Source organism: Petromyzon marinus, chromosome 28, assembly GCF_048934315.1.
Source record: "Petromyzon marinus isolate PM22_M1 ecotype Great Lakes invasive population chromosome 28, UKy_Petmar_22M1.pri1.0, whole genome shotgun sequence".
Classification (NCBI taxonomy): Eukaryota; Metazoa; Chordata; class Hyperoartia; order Petromyzontiformes; family Petromyzontidae; genus Petromyzon; species Petromyzon marinus.
Window position 1 is genome coordinate 7,121,212 of NC_133694.1, and position 15,291 is coordinate 7,136,502.

The window sequence follows — 15,291 nt, forward strand, 5'->3', positions numbered from 1 at the left end:
TGGACTAGAAGACAGTCAGGACGAGAAGACAGTCAGGACTAGAAGACAGTCAGGACGAGAAGACAGTCAGAACTAGAAGACAGTCAGGACTAGAAGACAGTCAGGACTAGAAGACAGTCAGGACTGGAAGACAGGCAGGATGAGAAGACAGTCAGGACGAGAAGACAGTCAGGACGAGAAGACAGTCAGGACGAGAAGACAGTCAGGATGAGAAGACAGTCAGGACGAGAAGACATTCAGGATGAGAAGACAGTCAGGACTAGAAGACAGTCAGAACGAGAAGACAGTCAGGACTAGAAGACAGTCAGGACGAGAAGACAGTCAGGATGAGAAGACAGTCAGGAGGAGAAGACAGTCAGGACGAGCAGACAGTCAGGACGAGAAGACAGTCAGGACTAGAAGACAGTCAGGACGAGAAGGCAGTCAGGACAAGAAGACAGTCAGGACTAGAAGACAGTCAGGACTAGAAGACAGTCAGGACAAGAAGACAGTCAGGATGAGAAGACAGTCAGGACTAGAAGACAGTCAGGACTAGAAGACAGGATGAGAAGACAGTCAGGACTAGAAGACAGTCAGGACGAGAAGACAGTAAGGACGAGAAGACAGTCAGGACGAGAAGACAGTCAGGACTAGAAGACAGTCAGGACGAGAAGACAGTCAGGACTAGAAGACAGTCAGGACTAGAATACAGTCAGGACGAGAAGACAGTCAGGATGAGAAGACAGTCAGGACGAGAAGACATTCAGGACGAGAAGACAGTCAGGATGAGAAGACAGGACTAGAAGACAGTCAGGACTAGAAAACAGTCAGAACTAGAAGACAGTCAGGACTAGAAGACAGTCGGGACTAGAAGACAGTCGGGACGAGAAGACAGTCAGGACAAGAAGACAGGACGAGAAGACAGTCAGGACTAGAAGAGAGTCAGGACTAGAAAACATTCAGGACTGGAAGACAGTTAGGATGAGAAGACAGTCAGGACTAGACGACAGTCAGGACTAGAAGACAGTCAGGACTAGAAGAAAGTCAGGATGAGAAGATAGTCAGGACTAGAAGACAGTCAGGACTAGAAGACAGTCAGGACTAGAAGACAGTCAGGACTATAAGACAGTCAGGACGAGAAGACAGTCAGGATGAGAAGACAGTCAGGACTAGAAGACAGTCAGGATGAGAAGACAGTCAGGACTAGAAGACTGTCAGGACTAGAAGACAGTCAGGACGAGAAGACAGTCAGGATGAGAAGACAGTCAGGACGAGAAGACAGTCAGGACGAGCAGACAGTCAGGACGAGAAGACAGTCAGGACTAGAAGACAGTCAGGACGAGAAGGCAGTCAGGACGAGAAGACAGTCAGAACGGGAAGACAGTCAGGTCGAGAAGACAGTCAGGACTAGAAGACAGTCAGGACAAGAAGACAGTCAGGATGAGAAGACAGTCAGGACTAGAAGACAGTCAGGACTAGAAGACAGTCAGGACTAGAAGACAGGATGAGAAGACAGTCAGGACTAGAAGACAGTCAGGACGAGAAGACAGTCAGGACGAGAAGACAGTCAGGACGAGAAGACAGTCAGGACTAGAAGACAGTCAGGACGAGAAGACAGTCAGGACTAGAAGACAGTCAGGACTAGAATACAGTCAGGACGAGAAGACAGTCAGGACGAGAAGACAGTCAGGACGAGAAGACATTCAGGACGAGAAGACAGTCAGGATGAGAAGACAGGACTAGAAGACAGTCAGGACTAGAAAACAGTCAGGACGAGAAGACAGTCAGGACTAGAAAACAGTCAGGACAAGAAAGCAGTCAGGACTAGAAGACAGTCAGGACTAGAAGACCGTCAGGACTAGAAGACAGTCAGGACGAGAAGACAGTCAGGACTAGAAGACAGTCAGGACTAGAAGACATTCGGGACGAGAAGACAGTCAGGATAAGAAGACAGTCGGGACGAGAAGACAGTCAGGACGAGAAGACAGTCAGGACTAGAAGACAGTCAGGACAAGAAGACAGTCAGGATGAGAAGACAGTCAGGATGAGAAGACAGTCAGGACGAGAAGACAGTCAGAACTAGAAGACAGTCAGAACTAGAAGACAGTCAGGACGAGAAGACAGTCAGGACGAGAAGACAGCATGAGAAGACAGTCAGGATGAGAAGACAGTCAGGACGAGAAGACAATCAGGATGAGTAGACAGTCAGAACTAGAAGACAGTCTGGACTAGAAGACAGTCAGGACGAGAAGACAGTCAGGACTAGAAGACAGTCAGGACAAGAAGACAGTCAGAACTAGAAGACAGTCAGGACTAGAAGACAGTCAGGACTAGAAGACAGTCAGGACTGGAAGACAGGCAGGATGAGAAGACAGTCAGGACGAGAAGACAGTCAGGACGAGAAGACAGTCAGGACGAGAAGACAGTCAGGATGAGAAGACAGTCAGGACGAGAAGACATTCAGGATGAGAAGACAGTCAGGACTAGAAGACAGTCAGAACGAGAAGACAGTCAGGACTAGAAGACAGTCAGGACGAGAAGACAGTCAGGATGAGAAGACAGTCAGGACGAGAAGACAGTCAGAACTAGAAGACAGTCAGGACTAGAAGACAGTCGGGACTAGAAGACAGTCGGGACTAGAAGACAGTCAGGACAAGAAGACAGGACGAGAAAACAGTCAGGACTAGAAGAGAGTCAGGACTAGAAAACAGTCAGGACTGGAAGACAGTTAGGATGAGAAGACAGTCAGGACTAGACGACAGTCAGGACTAGAAGACAGTCATGACTAGAAGACAGTCAGGATGAGAAGACAGTCAGGACTAGAAGACAGTCAGGACTAGAAGACAGTCAGGACAAGAAGACAGTCAGGACTAGAAGACAGTCAGGACGAGAAGACAGTCAGGATGAGAAGACAGTCAGGACTAGAAGACAGTCAGGATGAGAAGACAGTCAGGACTAGAAGACTGTCAGGACTAGAAGACAGTCAGGACGAGAAGACAGTCAGGATGAGAAGACAGTCAGGACGAGAAGACAGTCAGGACGAGCAGACAGTCAGGACGAGAAGACCGTCAGGACTAGAAGACAGTCAGGACGAGAAGGCAGTCAGGACGAGAAGACAGTCAGGACGGGAAGACAGTCAGGTCGAGAAGACATTCAGGACAAGAAGACAGTCAGGACTAGAAGACAGTCAGGACTAGAAGACAGTCAGGACAAGAAGACAGTCAGGATGAGAAGACAGTCAGGACTAGAAGACAGTCAGGACTAGAAGACAGTCAGGACTAGAAGACAGGATGAGAAGACAGTCAGGACTAGAAGACAGTCAGGACGAGAAGACAGTAAGGACGAGAAGACAGTCAGGACGAGAAGACAGTCAGGACTAAAAGACAGTCAGGACGAGAAGACAGTCAGGACTAGAAGACAGTCAGGACTAGAATACAGTCAGGACGAGAAGACAGTCAGGATGAGAAGACAGTCAGGACGAGAAGACATTCAGGACGAGAAGACAGTCAGGATGAGAAGACAGGACTAGAAGACAGTCAGGACTAGAAAACAGTCAGAACTAGAAGACAGTCAGGACTAGAAGACAGTCGGGACTAGAAGACAGTTGGGACGAGAAGACAGTCAGGACAAGAAGACAGGACGAGAAGACAGTCAGGACTAGAAGAGAGTCAGGACTAGAAAACATTCAGGACTGGAAGACAGTTAGGATGAGAAGACAGTCAGGACTAGACGACAGTCAGGACTAGAAGACAGTCAGGACTAGAAGAAAGTCAGGATGAGAAGATAGTCAGGACTAGAAGACAGTCATGACTAGAAGACAGTCAGGATGAGAAGACAGTCAGGACTAGAAGACAGTCAGGACTAGAAGACAGTCAGGACTATAAGACAGTCAGGACGAGAAGACAGTCAGGATGAGAAGACAGTCAGGACTAGAAGACAGTCAGGATGAGAAGACAGTCAGGACTAGAAGACTGTCAGGACTAGAAGACAGTCAGGACGAGAAGACAGTCAGGATGAGAAGACAGTCAGGACGAGAAGACAGTCAGGACGAGCAGACAGTCAGGACGAGAAGACAGTCAGGACTAGAAGACAGTCAGGACGAGAAGGCAGTCAGGACGAGAAGACAGTCAGGACGGGAAGACAGTCAGGTCGAGAAGACATTCAGGACAAGAAGACAGTCAGGACTAGAAGACAGTCAGGACTAGAAGACAGTCAGGACAAGAAGACAGTCAGGATGAGAAGACAGTCAGGACTAGAAGACAGTCAGGACTAGAAGACAGTCAGGACTAGAAGACAGGATGAGAAGACAGTCAGGACTAGAAGACAGTCAGGACGAGAAGACAGTCAGGACGAGAAGACAGTCAGGACGAGAAGACAGTCAGGACTAGAAGACAGTCAGGACGAGAAGACAGTCAGGACTAGAAGACAGTCAGGACTAGAATACAGTCAGGACGAGAAGACAGTCAGGACGAGAAGACAGTCAGGACGAGAAGACATTCAGGACGAGAAGACAGTCAGGATGAGAAGACAGGACTAGAAGACAGTCAGGACTAGAAAACAGTCAGGACGAGAAGACAGTCAGGACTAGAAAACAGTCAGGACAAGAAAGCAGTCAGGACTAGAAGACAGTCAGGACTAGAAGACCGTCAGGACTAGAAGACAGTCAGGACGAGAAGACAGTCAGGACTAGAAGACAGTCAGGACTAGAAGACATTCGGGACGAGAAGACAGTCAGGATGAGAAGACAGTCGGGACGAGAAGACAGTCAGGACGAGAAGACAGTCAGGACTAGAAGACAGTCAGGACAAGAAGACAGTCAGGATGAGAAGACAGTCAGGATGAGAAGACAGTCAGGACGAGAAGACAGTCAGAACTAGAAGTCAGTCAGGACTAGAAGACAGTCGGGACTAGAAGACAGTCGGGACGAGAATACAGTCAGAACAAGAAGACAGTCAGGACGAGAAGACAGTCAGGACTAGAAGAGAGTCAGGACTAGAAAACAGTCAGGACTAGAAGACAGTTAGAATGAGAAGACAGTCAGGACTAGACGACAGTCAGGACTAGAAGACAGTCAGGACTAGAAGAAAGTCAGGATGAGAAGATAGTCAGGACTAGAAGACAGTCATTACTAGAAGACAGTCAGAATGAGAAGACAGTCAGGACTAGAAGACAGTCAGGACAAGAAGACAGTCACAACGAGAAGACAGTCAGGACGAGAAGACAGTCAGGATGAGAAGACAGTCAGGACTAGAAGACAGTCAGGATGAGAAGACAGTCAGGACTAGAAGACAGTCAGGACTAGAAGACAGTCAGGACTAGAAGACAGTCAGGATGAGAAGACAGTCAGGACTAGAAGACAGTCGGGACTAGAAGACAGTCGGGACTAGAAGACAGTCAGAACTAGAAGACAGTCGGGACTAGAAGACAGTCAGGACTAGAAGACAGTCAGAACTAGAAGACAGTCAGGACTAGAAGACAGTCAGGATGAGAAGACAGTCAGGATGAGAAGACAGTCAGGACTAGAAGACAGTCAGGACGAGAAGACAGTCAGGACGAGACGACAGTCGGGACTAGAAGACAGTCAGGACTAGAAGACAGTCGGGACGAGAAGACAGTCAGGACGAGAAGACAATCAGGATAAGAAGACAGTCAGGACTAGAAGACAGTCAGGATGAGAAGACAGTCAGAACTAGAAGACAGTCAGGACGAGAAGACAGTCAGGACGAGAAGACAGCATGAGAAGACAGTCAGGATGAGAAGACAGTCAGGACGAGAAGACAATCAGGATGAGTAGACAGTCAGAACTAGAAGACAGTCTGGACTAGAAGACAGTCAGGACGAGAAGACAGTCAGGACTAGAAGACAGTCAGGACGAGAAGACAGTCAGAACTAGAAGACAGTCAGGACTAGAAGACAGTCAGGACTAGAAGACAGTCAGGACTGGAAGACAGGCAGGATGAGAAGACAGTCAGGACGAGAAGACAGTCAGGACGAGAAGACAGTCAGGACGAGAAGACAGTCAGGATGAGAAGACAGTCAGGACTAGAAGACAGTCAGGACTAGAAGACAGGATGAGAAGACAGTCAGGACTAGAAGACAGTCAGGACGAGAAGACAGTAAGGACGAGAAGACAGTCAGGACGAGAAGACAGTCAGGACTAGAAGACAGTCAGGACGAGAAGACAGTCAGGACTAGAAGACAGTCAGGACTAGAATACAGTCAGGACGAGAAGACAGTCAGGATGAGAAGACAGTCAGGACGAGAAGACATTCAGGACGAGAAGACAGTCAGGATGAGAAGACAGGACTAGAAGACAGTCAGGACTAGAAAACAGTCAGAACTAGAAGACAGTCAGGACTAGAAGACAGTCGGGACTAGAAGACAGTCGGGACGAGAAGACAGTCAGGACAAGAAGACAGGACGAGAAGACAGTCAGGACTAGAAGAGAGTCAGGACTAGAAAACATTCAGGACTGGAAGACAGTTAGGATGAGAAGACAGTCAGGACTAGACGACAGTCAGGACTAGAAGACAGTCAGGACTAGAAGAAAGTCAGGATGAGAAGATAGTCAGGACTAGAAGACAGTCAGGACTAGAAGACAGTCAGGACTAGAAGACAGTCAGGACTATAAGACAGTCAGGACGAGAAGACAGTCAGGATGAGAAGACAGTCAGGACTAGAAGACAGTCAGGATGAGAAGACAGTCAGGACTAGAAGACTGTCAGGACTAGAAGACAGTCAGGACGAGAAGACAGTCAGGATGAGAAGACAGTCAGGACGAGAAGACAGTCAGGACGAGCAGACAGTCAGGACGAGAAGACAGTCAGGACTAGAAGACAGTCAGGACGAGAAGGCAGTCAGGACGAGAAGACAGTCAGAACGGGAAGACAGTCAGGTCGAGAAGACAGTCAGGACTAGAAGACAGTCAGGACAAGAAGACAGTCAGGATGAGAAGACAGTCAGGACTAGAAGACAGTCAGGACTAGAAGACAGTCAGGACTAGAAGACAGGATGAGAAGACAGTCAGGACTAGAAGACAGTCAGGACGAGAAGACAGTCAGGACGAGAAGACAGTCAGGACGAGAAGACAGTCAGGACTAGAAGACAGTCAGGACGAGAAGACAGTCAGGACTAGAAGACAGTCAGGACTAGAATACAGTCAGGACGAGAAGACAGTCAGGACGAGAAGACAGTCAGGACGAGAAGACATTCAGGACGAGAAGACAGTCAGGATGAGAAGACAGGACTAGAAGACAGTCAGGACTAGAAAACAGTCAGGACGAGAAGACAGTCAGGACTAGAAAACAGTCAGGACAAGAAAGCAGTCAGGACTAGAAGACAGTCAGGACTAGAAGACCGTCAGGACTAGAAGACAGTCAGGACGAGAAGACAGTCAGGACTAGAAGACAGTCAGGACTAGAAGACATTCGGGACGAGAAGACAGTCAGGATAAGAAGACAGTCGGGACGAGAAGACAGTCAGGACGAGAAGACAGTCAGGACTAGAAGACAGTCAGGACAAGAAGACAGTCAGGATGAGAAGACAGTCAGGATGAGAAGACAGTCAGGACGAGAAGACAGTCAGAACTAGAAGACAGTCAGAACTAGAAGACAGTCAGGACGAGAAGACAGTCAGGACGAGAAGACAGCATGAGAAGACAGTCAGGATGAGAAGACAGTCAGGACGAGAAGACAATCAGGATGAGTAGACAGTCAGAACTAGAAGACAGTCTGGACTAGAAGACAGTCAGGACGAGAAGACAGTCAGGACTAGAAGACAGTCAGGACAAGAAGACAGTCAGAACTAGAAGACAGTCAGGACTAGAAGACAGTCAGGACTAGAAGACAGTCAGGACTGGAAGACAGGCAGGATGAGAAGACAGTCAGGACGAGAAGACAGTCAGGACGAGAAGACAGTCAGGACGAGAAGACAGTCAGGATGAGAAGACAGTCAGGACGAGAAGACATTCAGGATGAGAAGACAGTCAGGACTAGAAGACAGTCAGAACGAGAAGACAGTCAGGACTAGAAGACAGTCAGGACGAGAAGACAGTCAGGATGAGAAGACAGTCAGGACGAGAAGACAGTCAGAACTAGAAGACAGTCAGGACTAGAAGACAGTCGGGACTAGAAGACAGTCGGGACTAGAAGACAGTCAGGACAAGAAGACAGGACGAGAAAACAGTCAGGACTAGAAGAGAGTCAGGACTAGAAAACAGTCAGGACTGGAAGACAGTTAGGATGAGAAGACAGTCAGGACTAGACGACAGTCAGGACTAGAAGACAGTCATGACTAGAAGACAGTCAGGATGAGAAGACAGTCAGGACTAGAAGACAGTCAGGACTAGAAGACAGTCAGGACAAGAAGACAGTCAGGACTAGAAGACAGTCAGGACGAGAAGACAGTCAGGATGAGAAGACAGTCAGGACTAGAAGACAGTCAGGATGAGAAGACAGTCAGGACTAGAAGACTGTCAGGACTAGAAGACAGTCAGGACGAGAAGACAGTCAGGATGAGAAGACAGTCAGGACGAGAAGACAGTCAGGACGAGCAGACAGTCAGGACGAGAAGACCGTCAGGACTAGAAGACAGTCAGGACGAGAAGGCAGTCAGGACGAGAAGACAGTCAGGACGGGAAGACAGTCAGGTCGAGAAGACATTCAGGACAAGAAGACAGTCAGGACTAGAAGACAGTCAGGACTAGAAGACAGTCAGGACAAGAAGACAGTCAGGATGAGAAGACAGTCAGGACTAGAAGACAGTCAGGACTAGAAGACAGTCAGGACTAGAAGACAGGATGAGAAGACAGTCAGGACTAGAAGACAGTCAGGACGAGAAGACAGTAAGGACGAGAAGACAGTCAGGACGAGAAGACAGTCAGGACTAAAAGACAGTCAGGACGAGAAGACAGTCAGGACTAGAAGACAGTCAGGACTAGAATACAGTCAGGACGAGAAGACAGTCAGGATGAGAAGACAGTCAGGACGAGAAGACATTCAGGACGAGAAGACAGTCAGGATGAGAAGACAGGACTAGAAGACAGTCAGGACTAGAAAACAGTCAGAACTAGAAGACAGTCAGGACTAGAAGACAGTCGGGACTAGAAGACAGTTGGGACGAGAAGACAGTCAGGACAAGAAGACAGGACGAGAAGACAGTCAGGACTAGAAGAGAGTCAGGACTAGAAAACATTCAGGACTGGAAGACAGTTAGGATGAGAAGACAGTCAGGACTAGACGACAGTCAGGACTAGAAGACAGTCAGGACTAGAAGAAAGTCAGGATGAGAAGATAGTCAGGACTAGAAGACAGTCATGACTAGAAGACAGTCAGGATGAGAAGACAGTCAGGACTAGAAGACAGTCAGGACTAGAAGACAGTCAGGACTATAAGACAGTCAGGACGAGAAGACAGTCAGGATGAGAAGACAGTCAGGACTAGAAGACAGTCAGGATGAGAAGACAGTCAGGACTAGAAGACTGTCAGGACTAGAAGACAGTCAGGACGAGAAGACAGTCAGGATGAGAAGACAGTCAGGACGAGAAGACAGTCAGGACGAGCAGACAGTCAGGACGAGAAGACAGTCAGGACTAGAAGACAGTCAGGACGAGAAGGCAGTCAGGACGAGAAGACAGTCAGGACGGGAAGACAGTCAGGTCGAGAAGACATTCAGGACAAGAAGACAGTCAGGACTAGAAGACAGTCAGGACTAGAAGACAGTCAGGACAAGAAGACAGTCAGGATGAGAAGACAGTCAGGACTAGAAGACAGTCAGGACTAGAAGACAGTCAGGACTAGAAGACAGGATGAGAAGACAGTCAGGACTAGAAGACAGTCAGGACGAGAAGACAGTCAGGACGAGAAGACAGTCAGGACGAGAAGACAGTCAGGACTAGAAGACAGTCAGGACGAGAAGACAGTCAGGACTAGAAGACAGTCAGGACTAGAATACAGTCAGGACGAGAAGACAGTCAGGACGAGAAGACAGTCAGGACGAGAAGACATTCAGGACGAGAAGACAGTCAGGATGAGAAGACAGGACTAGAAGACAGTCAGGACTAGAAAACAGTCAGGACGAGAAGACAGTCAGGACTAGAAAACAGTCAGGACAAGAAAGCAGTCAGGACTAGAAGACAGTCAGGACTAGAAGACCGTCAGGACTAGAAGACAGTCAGGACGAGAAGACAGTCAGGACTAGAAGACAGTCAGGACTAGAAGACATTCGGGACGAGAAGACAGTCAGGATGAGAAGACAGTCGGGACGAGAAGACAGTCAGGACGAGAAGACAGTCAGGACTAGAAGACAGTCAGGACAAGAAGACAGTCAGGATGAGAAGACAGTCAGGATGAGAAGACAGTCAGGACGAGAAGACAGTCAGAACTAGAAGACAGTCAGGACTAGAAGACAGTCGGGACTAGAAGACAGTCGGGACGAGAATACAGTCAGAACAAGAAGACAGTCAGGACGAGAAGACAGTCAGGACTAGAAGAGAGTCAGGACTAGAAAACAGTCAGGACTAGAAGACAGTTAGAATGAGAAGACAGTCAGGACTAGACGACAGTCAGGACTAGAAGACAGTCAGGACTAGAAGAAAGTCAGGATGAGAAGATAGTCAGGACTAGAAGACAGTCATTACTAGAAGACAGTCAGAATGAGAAGACAGTCAGGACTAGAAGACAGTCAGGACAAGAAGACAGTCACAACGAGAAGACAGTCAGGACGAGAAGACAGTCAGGATGAGAAGACAGTCAGGACTAGAAGACAGTCAGGATGAGAAGACAGTCAGGACTAGAAGACAGTCAGGACTAGAAGACAGTCAGGACTAGAAGACAGTCAGGATGAGAAGACAGTCAGGACTAGAAGACAGTCGGGACTAGAAGACAGTCGGGACTAGAAGACAGTCAGAACTAGAAGACAGTCGGGACTAGAAGACAGTCAGGACTAGAAGACAGTCAGAACTAGAAGACAGTCAGGACTAGAAGACAGTCAGGATGAGAAGACAGTCAGGATGAGAAGACAGTCAGGACTAGAAGACAGTCAGGACGAGAAGACAGTCAGGACGAGACGACAGTCGGGACTAGAAGACAGTCAGGACTAGAAGACAGTCGGGACGAGAAGACAGTCAGGACGAGAAGACAATCAGGATAAGAAGACAGTCAGGACTAGAAGACAGTCAGGATGAGAAGACAGTCAGAACTAGAAGACAGTCAGGACGAGAAGACAGTCAGGACGAGAAGACAGCATGAGAAGACAGTCAGGATGAGAAGACAGTCAGGACGAGAAGACAATCAGGATGAGTAGACAGTCAGAACTAGAAGACAGTCTGGACTAGAAGACAGTCAGGACGAGAAGACAGTCAGGACTAGAAGACAGTCAGGACGAGAAGACAGTCAGAACTAGAAGACAGTCAGGACTAGAAGACAGTCAGGACTAGAAGACAGTCAGGACTGGAAGACAGGCAGGATGAGAAGACAGTCAGGACGAGAAGACAGTCAGGACGAGAAGACAGTCAGGACGAGAAGACAGTCAGGATGAGAAGACAGTCAGGACGAGAAGACATTCAGGATGAGAAGACAGTCAGGACTAGAAGACAGTCAGAACGAGAAGACAGTCAGGACTAGAAGACAGTCAGGACGAGAAGACAGTCAGGATGAGAAGACAGTCAGGAGGAGAAGACAGTCAGGACGAGCAGACAGTCAGAACGAGAAGAGAGTCAGGACTAGAAGACAGTCAGGACGAGAAGGCAGTCAGGACAAGAAGACAGTCAGGACTAGAAGACAGTCAGGACTAGAAGACAGTCAGGACAAGAAGACAGTCAGGATGAGAAGACAGTCAGGACTAGAAGACAGTCAGGACTAGAAGACAGGATGAGAAGACAGTCAGGACTAGAAGACAGTCAGGACGAGAAGACAGTAAGGACGAGAAGACAGTCAGGACGAGAAGACAGTCAGGACTAGAAGACAGTCAGGACGAGAAGACAGTCAGGACTAGAAGACAGTCAGGACTAGAATACAGTCAGGACGAGAAGACAGTCAGGATGAGAAGACAGTCAGGACGAGAAGACATTCAGGACGAGAAGACAGTCAGGATGAGAAGACAGGACTAGAAGACAGTCAGGACTAGAAAACAGTCAGAACTAGAAGACAGTCAGGACTAGAAGACAGTCGGGACTAGAAGACAGTCGGGACGAGAAGACAGTCAGGACAAGAAGACAGGACGAGAAGACAGTCAGGACTAGAAGAGAGTCAGGACTAGAAAACATTCAGGACTGGAAGACAGTTAGGATGAGAAGACAGTCAGGACTAGACGACAGTCAGGACTAGAAGACAGTCAGGACTAGAAGAAAGTCAGGATGAGAAGATAGTCAGGACTAGAAGACAGTCAGGACTAGAAGACAGTCAGGACTAGAAGACAGTCAGGACTATAAGACAGTCAGGACGAGAAGACAGTCAGGATGAGAAGACAGTCAGGACTAGAAGACAGTCAGGATGAGAAGACAGTCAGGACTAGAAGACTGTCAGGACTAGAAGACAGTCAGGACGAGAAGACAGTCAGGATGAGAAGACAGTCAGGACGAGAAGACAGTCAGGACGAGCAGACAGTCAGGAAGAGAAGACAGTCAGGACTAGAAGACAGTCAGGACGAGAAGGCAGTCAGGACGAGAAGACAGTCAGAACGGGAAGACAGTCAGGTCGATAAGACAGTCAGGACTAGAAGACAGTCAGGACAAGAAGACAGTCAGGATGAGAAGACAGTCAGGACTAGAAGACAGTCAGGACTAGAAGACAGTCAGGACTAGAAGACAGGATGAGAAGACAGTCAGGACTAGAAGACAGTCAGGACGAGAAGACAGTCAGGACGAGAAGACAGTCAGGACGAGAAGACAGTCAGGACTAGAAGACAGTCAGGACGAGAAGACAGTCAGGACTAGAAGACAGTCAGGACTAGAATACAGTCAGGACGAGAAGACAGTCAGGACGAGAAGACAGTCAGGACGAGAAGACATTCAGGACGAGAAGACAGTCAGGATGAGAAGACAGGACTAGAAGACAGTCAGGACTAGAAAACAGTCAGGACGAGAAGACAGTCAGGACTAGAAAACAGTCAGGACAAGAAAGCAGTCAGGACTAGAAGACAGTCAGGACTAGAAGACCGTCAGGACTAGAAGACAGTCAGGACGAGAAGACAGTCAGGACTAGAAGACAGTCAGGACTAGAAGACATTCGGGACGCGAAGACAGTCAGGATGAGAAGACAGTCGGGACGAGAAGACAGTCAGGACGAGAAGACAGTCAGGACTAGAAGACAGTCAGGACAAGAAGACAGTCAGGATGAGAAGACAGTCAGGATGAGAAGACAGTCAGGACGAGAAGACAGTCAGAACTAGAAGACAGTCAGAACTAGAAGACAGTCAGGACGAGAAGACAGTCAGGACGAGAAGACAGCATGAGAAGACAGTCAGGATGAGAAGACAGTCAGGACGAGAAGACAATCAGGATGAGTAGACAGTCAGAACTAGAAGACAGTCTGGACTAGAAGACAGTCAGGACGAGAAGACAGTCAGGACTAGAAGACAGTCAGGACAAGAAGACAGTCAGAACTAGAAGACAGTCAGTACTAGAAGACAGTCAGGACTAGAAGACAGTCAGGACTGGAAGACAGGCAGGATGAGAAGACAGTCAGGACGAGAAGACAGTCAGGACGAGAAGACAGTCAGGACGAGAAGACAGTCAGGATGAGAAGACAGTCAGGACGAGAAGACATTCAGGATGAGAAGACAGTCAGGACTAGAAGACAGTCAGAACGAGAAGACAGTCAGGACTAGAAGACAGTCAGGACGAGAAGACAGTCAGGATGAGAAGACAGTCAGGACTAGAAGACAGTCAGGATGAGAAGACAGTCAGGACTAGAAGACTGTCAGGACTAGAAGACAGTCAGGACGAGAAGACAGTCAGGATGAGAAGACAGTCAGGAGGAGAAGACAGTCAGGACGAGCAGACAGTCAGGACGAGAAGACAGTCAGGACTAGAAGACAGTCAGGACGAGAAGGCAGTCAGGACGAGAAGACAGTCAGGACGGGAAGACAGTCAGGTCGAGAAGACATTCAGGACAAGAAGACAGTCAGGACTAGAAGACAGTCAGGACTAGAAGACAGTCAGGACAAGAAGACAGTCAGGATGAGAAGACAGTCAGGACTAGAAGACAGTCAGGACTAGAAGACAGTCAGGACTAGAAGACAGGATGAGAAGACAGTCAGGACTAGAAGACAGTCAGGACGAGAAGACAGTAAGGACGAGAAGACAGTCAGGACGAGAAGACAGTCCGGACTAGAAGACAGTCAGGACGAGAAGACAGTCAGGACTAGAAGACAGTCAGGACTAGAATACAGTCAGGACGAGAAGACAGTCAGGATGAGAAGACAGTCAGGACGAGAAGACATTCAGGACGAGAAGACAGTCAGGATGAGAAGACAGGACTAGAAGACAGTCAGGACTAGAAAACAGTCAGAACTAGAAGACAGTCAGGACTAGAAGACAGTCGGGACTAGAAGACAGTCGGGACGAGAAGACAGTCAGGACAAGAAGACAGGACGAGAAGACAGTCAGGACTAGAAGAGAGTCAGGACTAGAAAACATTCAGGACTGGAAGACAGTTAGGATGAGAAGACAGTCAGGACTAGACGACAGTCAGGACTAGAAGACAGTCAGGACTAGAAGAAAGTCAGGATGAGAAGATAGTCAGGACTAGAAGACAGTCATGACTAGAAGACAGTCAGGATGAGAAGACAGTCAGGACTAGAAGACAGTCAGGACTAGAAGACAGTCAGGACTATAAGACAGTCAGGACGAGAAGACAGTCAGGATGAGAAGACAGTCAGGACTAGAAGACAGTCAGGATGAGAAGACAGTCAGGACTAGAAGACTGTCAGGACTAGAAGACAGTCAGGACGAGAAGACAGTCAGGATGAGAAGACAGTCAGGACGAGAAGACAGTCAGGACGAGCAGACAGTCAGGACGAGAAGACAGTCAGGACTAGAAGACAGTCAGGACGAGAAGGCAGTCAGGACGAGAAGACAGTCAGGATGGGAAGACAGTCAGGTCGAGAAGACATTCAGGACAAGAAGACAGTCAGGACTAGAAGACAGTCAGGACTAGAAGACAGTCAGGACAAGAAGACAGTCAGGATGAGAAGACAGTCAGGACTAGAAGACAGTCAGGACTAGAAGACAGTCAGGACTAGAAGACAGGATGAGAAGACAGTCAGACAGTCAGGACTAGAAGACAGTCAGGACTAGAAGACAGGATGAGAAGA